General features: G+C 44.4%; 1 non-coding gene across 1 annotated transcript; it reads right to left on the minus strand.

Annotated features, from left to right (window-relative positions):
- Positions 1 to 877: 877 nt before the first annotated feature.
- On the minus strand, positions 878 to 952 carry TRNAS-GGA (transfer RNA serine (anticodon GGA)). The gene has a single exon. It is a non-coding gene; the product is annotated as a tRNA-Ser (tRNA).
- Positions 953 to 6,081: the final 5,129 nt, after the last annotated feature.

The raw sequence follows: 6,081 nt of genomic DNA on the forward strand, positions 1-6,081 counted from the left end.
CCACACACAAACACACAAATCGAAACATTTACAAAAGGTCACAATGGTGTAGTCACGCTAACACAACACCATAATATTGCTCACTGTTGCCAAAGATAGAAAAACCAAATTATTTACACATTTGCAAACCAAGTTGCACAGCTGCTTTTGCTTGCGACGTCTAGGCACGACAACGACGACGACGACTACGACGACTGCCACTACTACCACCAACACCATCATCAACAACAACAGCAACTACGACTACGATAACGACGAAAATTCGAGGACTATATTTTTGAACCAAACTACGTTACCGCAGTAGCTGTGGTGGCTAAGTGGTACAAGAGCAGTGAAAGTATTCACAAATAGGCTTGCTTTGCAAGTACAACGGCATTGAAATGTGTATCATACATAGAAGAATAGTACCTTTCAGCACATGTCGACAGAAGACGCGGCTGAATTCGGCGACAAACGCGGCCTGGAACCGTCAGCCCAGACGATGGAGAAACGTCATACAACGCTACCACCTACCATAGCATCTAGACCTTCAGATGCCACAAAGCTCTCGCGAGACAACATGTATGTCTCGAACAGGTGCTTGACGCTCGGCGGCGAACACGCTCGGCAACGCGGTTGTGCTAGGGCCCTAAGCGTAGAAAGTCCCAGTGAACACAGCCGTAAGAGAACACAGCCGGTGACCGGGGCGACAGTAGCGGCCGCTCATATAGCCATACGTTTAAGATGACTCGTTGACGTAGTAGTTCTGCGGAAGCCCGCGAGGTGGAGAGAAGTAATTATAAAGGGAAAATCAGACAACCACCCATTCGTAGCAATTGCTACAAAGGAAACCCATACGGGTTCCTCGAAAGAAAAGCCTCAGAGTTGAAGAAAAATTCGTCCTGGTCCGGGACTCGAACCCGGGACCACCGCCTTTCCAGGGCAGCCGCTCTACCATCTGAGCTAACCAGGCGGCTAGCAGATGGCAGGGTGAAGTCGAATTTTTCGACAACACACGAAGTAAAGGCAAGTGTTTGACGTAGTAGTTCTGCGGAATCCCGCAAGGCGGAGAGAAGTAACTAAAAGGGAAAATCAGACTTCTTATTTTCCCTTTATAAGATGACTCGTTATACGTTCGCTGTCCTGTGAGCAGCGATGTGGGTCGACGACGTAGTTCCTGTGAAACGAAAGTCCGTAAGAGACCTCTAGAAAAACCGCTGCTGTGGTGAAAACTGGCGTTCAACATAACTTCAGAACCTAATACCAAGAGGCGGAAGGTCTGAGCTGTATGAATTACCGCAGAGCTCACAATGCTGGAGCGAGTACGTTGGGCTGGATCAATTGTCGCAAGAACACAAAGCTCCAACTCACGTGACCTCACTGCCAAAGTGTGACATTCCTGCAAGTTTCAAGAATAACACCCGTATTCTAAACGATCGTCGACTAAAAGCAGCCACTCCCCTCCATGATGATGATAATTTATTGACATCCCCTTTGAAACGGGGCGGTGACAAACAGTCACCTAGCCTTCTTGATTTAATTAGGTATGCTATACATGCTTTTCATTCTAGCAGTTTGTACACATCTCCTTAAGCTTTTTTTTCTGTTACACAAACATCTATATCTACCTTGTACCGATACACATGCCTGTAATGGATCCGGTCGTATCAATCTCTTCCCTGCATTTTTTTTCACCAATACTCTAAACGTATATTGCTTATCTATACTGCTGATCGTTTGATGTTTCCGTTCACTTTAAATCCAAGCGCTTCTGAAAGGCGTGCGTTACCTATGGGTCTAACGAAGTGAATACCTCCGCATTCCGGTAGGATGTACAGAGTAGTCTCCGGAACTTCGCTGCAGCAGACACATGCTTCTTCTTGTTGCGCACAGCGCAACACGATGAGGCACGCCATGGATGGATGTATGGATGTATGGATGGAAAGTAGGAGCGCCCCCTTTGAAACGGAGTGATGGCAGCTGCCACCATGCTCAGCTTTTTATTTTTGTTTAACTGTGTTGTAAGTTATTAAACTTCGTCATTTTCTTTAAATACGTCTTCCTACACTTCTAACCTTATTTCACCTCCCTGCTTTTGAGGCACCAATCTTCCGATCGCTTTTTGATAATTTCCACCGCATATTTATTTACATGACTATTGTTATCTCCATGCCTAGGGCCTCAGGAAGCATGACTGTGCCCGTATCGACATCGCGATGGATACCATCACATCTTAGTATGAGGTGTTCTAATGCTTCTACAGATTTACCACACACAGTACATGTGTCTTCTTCTTCGTTAAATTTATTTTTATAGCTGCGCGTTCTAAGACATCCTGACCTAGCTTCAAAGAGTAGGGCATCGCCTCTTGAGCTATGATAAAACGCTTCCTTCCTGACCTGCTGTTTCCAGTATCGATATAGTTCAACACTATGCTTCTTTCCCATTGAAGTTATCTAATTTTTACCTTCCGCGTTTTTAACCTGTCGTTAAATGCTCTGTCCTTCTCCGTTCTCGTGTCTGGCATACTTACTGGTTAGCTTCCTAGTTATTTTCCGACATTGTGAGTCAACACTCTTTCTGTATAGGTATGTAAATACCTTAGCTGCCCCCCTGTTATCGTCCGATTTCCTCAGGCGTTTTTCGTATAGGATTTTACTCTGAACTTCCCGTGCTTCGAAAGATGCCCAGCCCATATCCCCCAGTACTGCCTCGTTTGGGGTTTTCCCGTGGGCACCTAGTGCTAATCATCCAGCAGCTCTCTGATTTACTTGTAGTCTCGACTGAACTTCTGTCCTTAAGCACAGCACTGCATTTCCGAAAGTAAGCCCTGGCACCATTATTCCATTCCAAATACCTCTCAGTACTTCATACCTGTTGTACCCCCACAATGCCCTATGTTTCATTATCGAGGCATCTCTTCTCCCTTTTCCTATGAGAGACTGTTCGTGCTTTTCCATGTAAATTTGCCTTTTGTTTATCCAAATCCCTAGATATATGTATTCGGCCACTCGGGGTATTTCATGGCCTTAAATTTTAAGCTCCAGATCAGTTGTATCGTTGAAAAACATCCCACCGGACTTAGCTGCGCTATAACTGAAACCTAGACTGTCTCCTCCATCTCCACAAGAATTAACCAGGGTTTGCAAATATTCCTGGCTACCTGGTACCAGTACAATATCATCCGCATACATTAAACCCGGTAGTCATTGCTCAACAACCTTTCCGCCTAATCTGTACGACAGATTATACCATAGATTGCTTCCTTGTAGCCTTCTTTCCGTACTTATCATATAAAGCATGAACAGCAGCGGTGATATAGGACAACCTTGCCTTAATCCTTTGTGTACCTCGACAGTTCATCATCATCATCATCATCATCATAAGCCTGGTTACGCCCACTGCAGGGCAAAGGCCTCTCCCATACTTCTCCAACAACCCCGGTCATGTACTAATTGTGGCCATGTCGTCTCTGCAAACTTCTTAATCTCAGCCACCCACCTAACTTTCTGCCGCCCCCTGCTACGCTTCCCTTCCCTTGGAATCTAGTCCGTAACCCTTAATGACCCTCTGTTATCTTCCCTGCTCATTACATGTCCTATCCATGCCCCCCCCCCCCCCCCCCCCCGCCATTTCTTTTTCTTGATTTCAACTAAGATGTCATTAACTCGCGTTTGTTCCTTCACCCCAAACTGTTCTTTTCTTATCCCTTAACGTTACACCCATCATTCTTCTTTCCATAGCTCGTTGCATCGTCCTCAATTTAAGTAGAACCTTTTCGTAAGCCTCCAGGTTTCTGCCCCGTAGGTGAGTACTGGTAAGACACAGCTATTATACACTTTTTTCTTGAGGGATAATGGCAACCTGCTGTTCATGATCTGAGAATGCCTGCCAAACGCACCCCAGCCCATTCTTATTCTTCTGATTATTTCCGTCTCATGATCCGGATCCGCCGTCACTACCTGCCCAAAATAGTTGTATTCCTTTACCATCTACATAGGGCAGGTAGTGACGGCGGATCCGGATCCTCGACAGTTGTCGTACTCCTAATTCCTTCCCGTGTTATTTCAACATTATTTTCTCGATATATTTCCTGTAGGAAGTCAATTACGTCATGACCGATACCTTCATATTTTAATATGTTCCCCAGGAGTTCCCTGTTGACGTTGTCATATGCACTGCTTATCTCCAGGAAGGCTAAATACAGAGGTCTATTTTCCACCTTAGCTATTTCTATGCACTGGGTAAGCACGAACAGGCTATCATCTAAGCGCCTACCACTTCTGAACTCGTTCTGAATTTCTCAGAGTATTCAAGTACTTTCTACCCATGACGGCATTTTTAATTTCACCGCCTGTATCGCCAGCCTATATATAACTGATGTTATCTTAATTGGTCTGAAGGATCTTATGTTCGTCTTATCGCCTTTCCCTTTATAAATCAAATTCATTTTACTCTGTTTCCAGCTAGCTGTGCGGAATGTGCTTATTTGTTATGACTGCCTCCAATGGTTTTATCAACGTTTCCTTGCTTTCTGGGTCAAGTTCATTAATTAACTTGATTTTAATTTCGTCCATCCCTGCGGGTTTGCATTTTGGAACATTTGTTCCAAAATGCAAACTGAAACTGCAAATGCAAAAATGCAAATGAACTGGAACATTTGTTCCAGTTCAGATTTGTTAGTTCTAAGGTGTTTTCTATTGTGCTATTCTGTGTTGCTCACCCATTTGAGGCGTTTACCCTTTCGGCTTTCCTAAATGACTAAGCTATAACTGAACCCATGTAGTTCACAGCATCATCTCCCTCTAAACAATTGCCCTCGGCATCGTGAATCTGTTCCAGCTTTCTGTGATTAGCTTTACCCAACCCGCTTATATGGTTGCAGAATTTTTTTTTACCACTATTTAGTTGCATCGCGAACTTCAGCCAGCCAGCGATCAGAGGACTGCTTTATTTTATCCTGGACGAAGACCTGCACTTGTTGTCTGTTTGGTCGATAACATTTCCGTTTTTGGCCTATTTCCTCTTTAGATAACTGCTCCCTCTTTGTTCTCTGTGTTCCTGTGATGCCAACCGTGGTTGTTCGATGGCCTCCCTAATTTCCTTATTCCACGAACTTCACGGCTTCCTCTTTTCTCTCGCGCGGTTTACTCCTTTTACTTATTTTATTTTTGTACTAGTGAGTTGTTCTGATTATAATACCACTTTTCCATGGGATGTTTCTTTATTGCTTCCTCTATGCCGGCCGCTATTTGCGCTATTTGTTCGTCATTTAATTATGAGTACTCTTTTTGACTTCCCTGCATTTATTTTTTGAGCAGGACTCCCAGCTGTAGACCAATACGCTTGTGATCCTTTCCGAGGCTGTACTTCCCCTCTCCGTCTATTTCCGTTATTGCGAGCTTGCTATACATCCCCTGCGACATTAAGCAGTAGTCAGTGGTCGTTTGCCTGTAAAGGGATTCCCACGTGATTTGTACCTCACACTTAGTTTCTCTATTTACTATAACTTGGTTGTGTCGCTCACAGAAGTCTAGCATCAACTTTCATTTACAATCTGTGTATTCATCCAGATCCTCGATGTGGCCATTCATCTCGCCCAGCAGAATAATATCTGCACCTTCTCCAAACTGCTTTATATCGTCATTGAGACACTTCACTAGATCATTGTTTTCTTTCAGCATTTGTCCCCTGTCCGTAAATTAACTACCCCTAGCCACGTCTTTTTACCGGCAATTGCACCTGATACCTAGACATGTTCTTAGCAAGTTGACTTTTTTTTGCCAATTTGTTCCTTGATGTATCAGCCCCCCCCCCCCCCCCCATACCTACTCCTCCTCTCTTCCTCTCCGTTGTTGTTCTGTTGCTCCCTCCCAGACGTAGCCCTGAATAAACGGTGGGTCTTCTAGATCTCTGAGATGTGTTTAGCATAGCACGTATACACCTACTTCTTCGTCCTATAACTGCTGTTCTATTTCTAACCACTTCGCTCTTTCCACCACCTTGCATGTTTATGTACCTGATCCTGGTGTTAAATTTCTTTATTGTAGTTTTCTTCCTGGACCTCCTAGTGGCCATCTTATTGGCGTCAGCCTCTATTGT

Source organism: Dermacentor variabilis, chromosome 10 (genome assembly GCF_050947875.1).
Source record: "Dermacentor variabilis isolate Ectoservices chromosome 10, ASM5094787v1, whole genome shotgun sequence".
Lineage (NCBI taxonomy): Eukaryota > Metazoa > Arthropoda > Arachnida > Ixodida > Ixodidae > Dermacentor > Dermacentor variabilis.